Below are 9,452 nucleotides of genomic sequence, written 5' to 3' on the forward strand. Positions count from 1 at the left end.
TATTATAGGCACAAGGCATGGTTTTTGAGGGAAGGAGCAAGTCAATTAGGGTTAGGGAAAACGAACACATGTATGTTGCCTCTGCAAAATGTCAGAAGTAATGGAGATTAAATACGCTTTACACCGCTTAAACTGCCAAAGAAGTAACTTGTAAACAGCTGAATATTTGTCAGTGATTGGTTGAAATTATCGAAATAAGACAATTTTTTACATGAAATAAATTCGAATACAAAATTTTTTTTCTGTTGTATAACACAAAATAGATAAGTATACGAAGTTTGAAAGTCTTTCGGTACCAAAAACACTACATAAAACATAAATGAAAACTGGTGCCCCCGTTTTGAACAAGATCCAAAATTTGTCAAAATAATCAAAAAGTTGTCCTCATTGTCCCCATTATATCATCCCAGGAGAAACTGGTGTTTTCCTCTAAGTTTTTGAGACACCTCTAAACACGCACGCTATTACCGCGGGTGATAGCAAGGTTGAGGCCCTGAAACAACTAATTACCTTATTCAGTATCTATAATTTGTCTGATATTTCAATGAGACGGGACAGCAACGAAGTGAAAAAAAAAATGTTTTATTTTACTATTAGCGTATCCGTGATGTCAAAAATGCTGACCGTTTTATCAGTGACTAGCAGTATAGCCCGGCGCTGCTCGGGATTAAGTTAGGATTATTAAGTGATCAAGTGCTTTATTTCAAACCAAAATAAGTAACATCGACATCAGATTTGACCGAAATCCGTTGAAATTGGTTTGGCTGAAAATGGTCTGCTGGCAATTTGATTGGGTAATCCCATAAGGAATCAGTTTATTGGTTGTTTCCACTCATTGACTGTTTTTTTAAATGTTGCATTAGAGATCTGCATAGGAGAAGGTTGATCTGAAGGTTTGCATTGGGGATCTGGATTGGAGTAACTTAGGAAAACTTACCAACAGCCTTAACCAAAAAATAAGGGGCCTGTCCCTTCTAGGTTAACTCTAACTCTAACCCTGACCCTAAAACCATAACCCTAACACCAACTCTAATCCTAATCCTAACCCTAACACTAGCCTTAACCCTAACCCTAATCCTAACCGTAAAACTCTAACCCTAACCCTAACTGTAACACCCTAGTGGAAATCATGTGGGTGTTAATCTGAAAAATTGCCAAACCCTTTTTGTGGTCCGAAAAACGGGTTGGGGGGTGACTGACAAATTGTTACATACCTTTTTGTTTCATAGTTGTGAAATATAAACAAAACTCTTTTGCTCCCAAAGTAGTATATGTGCGTGTGTGAGAGGCGTGGGGGAAAGATGAACGATTTAAAATAAATAAATGATTTAAAATAAATATATTCTAATTGTTGTGTGAGAAAGTATATATAATCTCATTATAGAATATAGTCTTTCAAAGACATCTTATATTTTAAACTATATCTCATGTCTAAGAAAAAAAAATGCACTTTACATTTTACACTTACTCTGTCTTCCTTACCTACATTTTCTTTCGCAATACGCATTGTCTCCCTCTTCCACTTTTTCGTTCTTTTTTTCTTTTGTTAGACAATGGCAAACAAACTCTGCCTTGGTTAGAGAAATTTTTTTTCCTTAGACGCTTTGTGTCTCCTTTTCTCGCATTTTGTTGACTTTTTTTTGTTAGACGCTAGCAAACACTCTGTATCTCCCCTTGTCACAAACACACTATTTCTTTCTTTCTCTCTCTCCTTCACGCGCGTACGCACAGATTTGACTTCGCCATGTCAACAAACTTCAAAATTGGTAAAAGTTTATCGATTTTTACAGCTATACGCAGGTGCCTCTGAGAGAAAAAGTCGACGAAAATGCAGATAGGGTCATGAACAATGTCCTCCTAAAATTGGAGCAACATGCATGCTAATTTGTGGACGTGCATAAATTATACTCACGTACACACACACACACACATCTCGGCTTTTATATATATACGGATAAAAATGGCATCTCTAAACAATGAGAGAAACCATTGCTAAATGTCAGCAAATATATGTATATACACAGAACTGAAGCACTCAAAAAATCAGATACAGTTGTTACATCTCAGTTGAAAATATCGCCCACATAATGTGTGTGTTTGTATATATATATATACTCTTATATGTTTTAGCCCTAAAGCTGTGATCATGCTGGGGTGAGCATTTTAGTTTGTTTGAAGCATTGTAGTACAGAAGTAGAAAGTGAAAGAAAAGGGAAATAAGGAAAGCTTCTAACAATGCAGAAAGTTTAAAAAAAAAAAAGAGAACCCTTTATATTTCAGGTGCAAAGGCTTATCTTCAGAAGTAAGCAATCACAGAAATGTATATTTACATAGATTTCATTATTTTAAACTGCTTGGCATTCAGGTTAGCAGCAGCAGCAGAAGCAACTCTCCAACTATTGGTCATGGTTCCTTCAGTTTATAATATAGATAGATAGATAGATAGAGATAGACAGATAGATAGATAGATAGATAAAGACAGATACAATCAGTTTATGGGGTAACCCTGGGTTTCACATTCATAAATTGAGCTGATAACATTAACATCTAGCAATTCATTATAGAGAGAATCATCATGTTCATTCAGGTATGCTTTACAGAATCAGCTCCATGTAAATCTTTTCCTGGTTTGTACATAACTCTTGAGATAGTAGCTTTGCAGGTCTGGTTTGTGATTAGTTTCAACCAATGTTGTCTTTCGATATACGTAGTCATAGAACTGTCAGCATCCAAAGACTATGACTAGCAGTTCATTCTCTAGTTACTTGTAACTTTTTTTTTGGGGGGGGGGGTCATGGAGGGTGCACATGATGCATACATGAAGTGGTGATCATCTTGTAATATACACGATTTGCTCTTGAGCTACCTACAGAAAGTATAATTGATTTCTTGACATCATAATACTTTAGAAGTACAGTGTTTGTTATCAGTTTACCAAACCTCTTCCTGTGTGTATCATTTCATATGAATTCAATGTCATCTTTGGTAAGCTCACATAATAGTGCTGAGGCATTAGATAAATTAGAACTAAATTTTGCAATACACATAGTCACTCAAAAAAAACAATCCGTGTCTTACTTGTTTGTAAGTCGTGGAAGCTCGCGAACTGCATAAGTATGTAACCAACATAACGAACTTAGTTTTACCAATTTCTGCTTTGTCAGGATTTGTTTTAATCCTCTGTTATGTTCCTTGTTTTGACACCCCAACATTAATATGTCAACAATGATTTTCAAACCATCAATTCCTTTAAAGATATTTTCCATGGCTCATTGCATAGCATCTCCCAAGCTTCATAAACCAAATGCAATATCTGCCAAACAATGTATTCATTGTACACAGTTTTGAGCTCTCATCTTCCAGCTCTGTAAGCCAGTAACTGAGTTGTGCACCCAGTTTAGTGAACTTAATAGCATTGCCTATTTACGCAGAAAATTCCTCAACTGTTACAGCTAGGTGATACCCACACAATAACTTAAGATTGATTGGATCAATGTAATCCTTATCTTGTCACCTTTTTGTACTGTGATCACTGGGTTCATTGATGCTCATGGTGATACTATTTGACAATAACACTAAGCTGCTCCATGTAATCAAGTTAAGCTTTCACTTTATCACAAACAGCAAATGGAGTTCTTTGTGAGAGTGTGACTGGTTTAACTTAATTGAGTACTGACAAGGTAATTTTCCAAAGGTTTTACACAGATCAGGGTAATCTCATGATGAGCTCCCTTCAAATCATTTTAATAAATTCAATTTAACACATGCATCATTTCCCCCGAATAACTGACTCTTTCAGATTGATAATTTGAAATGTTTCATAACTTTGTTGTTGACAGAGCATTTAAGTTCAATCTGATCCTCTGGCCGGATGGTATGCTCAGTGTAGCTTTTCAGTTGGACATAAGTTAACCATAATGGACCTGAATAAATCAGCTCAAAATAAAGAAATTTTGTTTCTAAAAGGGATAGGAATGGAATTTGTCTATCTCCCTATTTAGATCTTTTAAATCCAACCCCTTAAATACAAATAATTTCAGATCTGTGAAATTGTTTTAATCAGGACATTATATAAATTATACTGATTTTCTCTAATTCCCTGAATTGCAGATGAAATTCTCAAAACAAACTGCTCAGGACCATGGCCCTAAGAGACTTCAATAAATTATTTTGCATGTTATTCAAGATTCTTATAGTTGGTTCATTCACCTTTGGATAGTACCTTTACTTTCTAAGTTACATCGATATTTGCCACGTTTACTCTCAAAACTCTTGATTAAGTCAAATATCATACTGATTCCCTCCGAATCTTGTATTTAAAAATTAAGTTCATTCAGATACTACGAAAAATCTGTGAAAACCACAAGCTTTTAGCAAAGGAAAATTATGGATTTCATATCTAAAAATAGTCTGATTTCTCTTAAGCACCCTACAAATGCTCCAAGTATTTGACCATAATTCAATCAATGTACATTACTGTGTAATAGTAAACAGTTGTAAACTTATTCAGCTTTATTGATCTTATAATTAATAACTTTTAAGTCTATTTTTTTGTAAATAGTAGTTTCCAAGAGGAAACAAGGGATTGAGTAACAGTTGTAAGCTTTTTTTTTTCCTTCACAAAACCAACATTTCAGTCTACCATCTTAAGAGCACCAGCAGCAGTTGTAACCATTTTCAAAAAATCTTCCACGAAACACCTTCACAATACATCCATTTGTGTGAAAATATTGTGAAATAACTACTTATTGAGCAGATGACATAATAGGTGTCTCATGGAGTTAAATGATCATCATTTTAATGTCCACTTTTCTAAGTCTGCATAGATTGGATGGAGTTTACTGAAGTAGATTTTCTACAGCTGGATGCCATTCATGATGCCAACCCTCACCTGTTTCCAAGCTTGATAATATTTCTCCATGTTCAGATAAGTTTATATAGAATACTGGAAATAAACAACACTGTCTGTATGACATTACCATTCAGTTACAACTATCACGAGGTGTCAGGACAAGGAGACATAAAAATATGCACACCTGTATATACATAAGCGAATAACTTCTTTCACCTTCCATCTCTGAAATTCACTTACAGGGCCTTGTTCAGCCTGGGGCTACAGCAGAAAATATGTGCCCAAGGTACCACACAGTGAGACTCAACCTGAAACCATATGGTTGGGGAGCAAATTTCTTAACCATACATAAATAGAAAATAAAATTCAAAAAAGAAACTGGAAATTATAAATAGTAAATATAATTCAAAATGTTTTAATTAAAATTTGATTTTAATTACAGTATAGCAGTTTAATAGCAGATAATTAATAACCAACCATTTTTGAGTTATGCTGTCTCTTTCACATAAAATACACATTGAAATGGTGTGTGTACATAAGTAGAGCAAAATGTATGTGTGTGTGTGTGTGAGTGTAGATGAAGAAATCAACTGTAAACTAATTTTTGATGCTGTTAAGGATTGCAAACACCATTAGACTATAATGAACGCCACATCAAATTTACAAACTAAAGGATCAAGGCAGGTCATTTTTGATAACATATAAGAGAATATAAGTAACTGGCAGAGATGTGATTTTAGTTAACCATGTTGAAAAATATTCTAGTGATAACCATCTTTTTTTTTTAATACATAATCTATCTTAAACTCCATTATCCATTACAAACTGGCACTCTGTCAATTATGATGATGAGAGTTCCAGTTGATCTGAAGAAAGGAACAGCTTGCTCATGAAATTAATGTGTAAGTGGCTGAGCACTCCACAGATATGTGTGCCCTTTTCAGGGAGATTCAGCATTACACAGAATGTGATGAGGTTGGCCCTTTGAAATACAGGTACTACTTGTTTTTACCAGCTGAGTGGACTGGAACGTTAAATAAAGTGTCTTGCTCAAGGACATAGTGCAAGGCCAAGAATCAAACTCATGACTTTATGATCATGAGCTGAATACTCTAACCACTAAGTCACGTACCTTATCCATTATGTTCTTTTTAAAATATGTGAATTCAAGGGAATTTAGTTGGTATGGCAACCCTCCTCATGTACCAAATAATTTTGTAAGAATACATTGAATGTATTTATACATTGAGAGTATCTATAAATGCGTGTATGTGTAGCAGTTTGTACCTGAGGTCTACACAAACTAAAAATTGTCAACTGATATAGGATATACATATATACATATGAGATATGTATGATGATGATATGGAGAGCAGTGATCTTGGTTGTGGACAGATACACAATTTGCAACATGTACATGCACATCTGAGCACGAAAAATGCAGTAATGGCTCTCAGCTTAATGAGACACCGCTTTTTATGTAGATACTATTATGATAAATATACTCAGTCATTTCCCCAAATTTCTCTACTAGAAGTCAAAACTTCCAGACTTGCTCAAACCATAACAATTCTGAAAAACAGATATGAAGCAGGAAGGAAACAAATCACTATATTTGTATTTGTACATGTGTGTGTGGGTACATGCATATATGTGTGCATGCACATGCGTGCACTTGTGTCCTTGCATGTGTGTGTGTTTTTGTGAGGATGCATATTCATACATGCAAATGTGTGTATCTGAAAAGATACATATACATACATAACAAACTGAGTGTGTACAAGATACATGGAGTTATGTTTAAGGAAAGTCCTCTAGTTAGAAATAGATTAACAATATATCAGTAACAGCAAGGATGAATATAAAACATAATTAACAATAGGAATGGCAGAGATGTGAGGACAAAACAATTATGGACAACAGCAACAATAATAACAACAGCAACAACTACAAGATAAACTATTGAAATGTCTTTACAAATCACTGAAAACTCAAATAGGAAATGCTTGCAACAAGTGACACTCTGTAGCCATTATTGGGGGACGGAGACGAAAAATGGCAAAATTAACAAGAAGTCTAGTGATTTCAAAGCACACAGTAATGGATCCTTCATCCACCCTGTTTCATCTAAGCATTTATCATGACTGCTAATTAATATCCAGTTTTCCATGTTAGCATAGTTGGATAAGTCTGCAGTATGGAGTTTTCTCATTTCCATTCATGTTATGCTATAATATACTGGATCCTCTATTTTTGTGTTTGATCAATAAAAATTAAACTGGCCATTTGAAAGCATGCACACTGCAGCATAAAAAGTTCTTAGTATGAACTCTCTAAATATTTCTACCCCTAACAAATTGTTAAGTTACCAAGGTACATCAGTCATATCTCAAACATCTCTTACATGTTATACAATTATCACTAATAGTTCATAGTATTTCACATCTAAATTTCTATCATACACCTTGCTTTTTTTTAGCATGCAAATATTCAAATATTCAACATGGCATAATATCAATGCTCTACAGACCTGTCCAATACTCTACAGATCTGCTATCTGCTGGCTATCTCGAATACTTGAAAATAAACTGTTATCTAGTAGACATATCCAAATGTATACTACAAACAATTCATTATCATACACCAGATTAAATATGCTTCTCTAATGATGTTCAAGAATAACACCTTGCAGATATCAGAGCATTTGGCAAAATTTAAAGACATAAGAATGTTGCAGATAATGACCAAAACATGTGAGTATCATGTCAGAGATCCAAATATGAATCGGCAATAGAAATGGTAGCAACTTTAATAGGACATAGGTTGGTGCCAGTTATCTATATCATGAAGAGTCTTTAGAAGGTTTCTACTGCAAAAATATACCATTCACAACAGATATCAAAATATATATTTACTTAATATTGCAACTCTACCAACTGTACTCACACACACGCAAACACACACACACACACAAATATTCATCAATGAAAATACATATATATTTAAGCACACAAACAAATTATGGGGAGAGACACATAAATACACACATGCATATGCACATGGTGCGCATTATATGTATGTAAATATATCTGTATCTAAATCTATCTATCAATATATATATTTAGACACACATGAAAACATACACTCAGAGAAATAAAAATAATGGTGATATAGTCAGGTTAGGAAGGAAGAGGACAATGAACTGTCTACAGAACACTTATATAAAAATTAAAAATTTAACAACAAAACCAAGATAACATAATACAAAAGATTTGGATCTTTTGCCAATCCACAAAAGCTGGCAGAGTTAGTGCCAAGCTATGGCTAAGGTGTACAGCTGAAGTGGACATGTGAAAAGTGTCTCCATTGTATAGGACACTATTCTAAAACAGTAACTCTGCCTGCAACAGTCAACTGAAACAAAGAAAATGGCAATAGGATACAAACTTACAATCTATGTGTCTGTAGTTTGCAGCTGATTCATTTCCAACATTTAATGCAAACATCTGTGATTGACTTCTTTACATATGGACAGATGAAGAAGAATGAGTATTTCTTTTTTAAGATGATATCAGACATTGTCTTTTGGAAGATGCCTTCTTCAGCCATAAAATGGGTTTGTTTACAGTTAATATACATTTAAACACACACACTTTATAAAAATCAAAATACCTTTCTCACTGCATAACTTTCACACCATAGCAATCATTAGGTGATACACATATAGAAATGTATACATACAGGTGTGTGTGTGAGTATATATGTATATATCATCATCATCATCATCATCATCATCATCGTTTAACGTCTGCTTTCCATGCTAGCATGGGTTGGACGATTTGACTGAGGACTGGTGAAACCAGATGGCTACACTAGGCTCCAATCTGATTTGGCAGAGTTTCTACAGCTGGATGCCCTTCCTAACGCCAATCACTAAATGTGACTAAGGTGTTGGAAACACCTACATTGCTAGAAATAAGAGCTAAAATGCTCTAATGTTGCAGTCAAAGCATACAATTTCATACATATATACTAACAGGGACTGTAATCGTCCGATAAATATTATTTCTAGCAACATAGGTGTTTCTAACACCCTAGTCACATTTAATGACAATTATAGTTTTCTTTTTTAGTGAAACATTGCAAACTGCTGTCTACATTAATTTTCTACACACACACACATATATATGTAGAAACACACACACACATATATATGTAGAAACACACACACAAACATATATATATAACACACATAAATAAATAAATATATGTATATATTTATCTATCACTCACACAGGCATACACATCTAAATAGATATACACCTAAACATATGTACAGCTAAGTGAAATGTGTGTTGATGCACATGTATTATGCAGATGTGTACATATTTCATGCATATGTTTGTGTGCACAGCACATGTAATTATATGTGTGTACATTCATGCATACACAGAAGGAAAGGGAGGTTTTATTATTCAACAAGGCTTGGATGGGAGTTATTTAAAAAACAGATGGGAGAAAAATGTAGCTCTCTGTAGAGAAGTTATACATACATACATACATACATATATATATATATATATATATATATATATATATA

This window comes from Octopus bimaculoides, chromosome 6, assembly GCF_001194135.2.
Source record: "Octopus bimaculoides isolate UCB-OBI-ISO-001 chromosome 6, ASM119413v2, whole genome shotgun sequence".
NCBI lineage: Eukaryota > Metazoa > Mollusca > Cephalopoda > Octopoda > Octopodidae > Octopus > Octopus bimaculoides.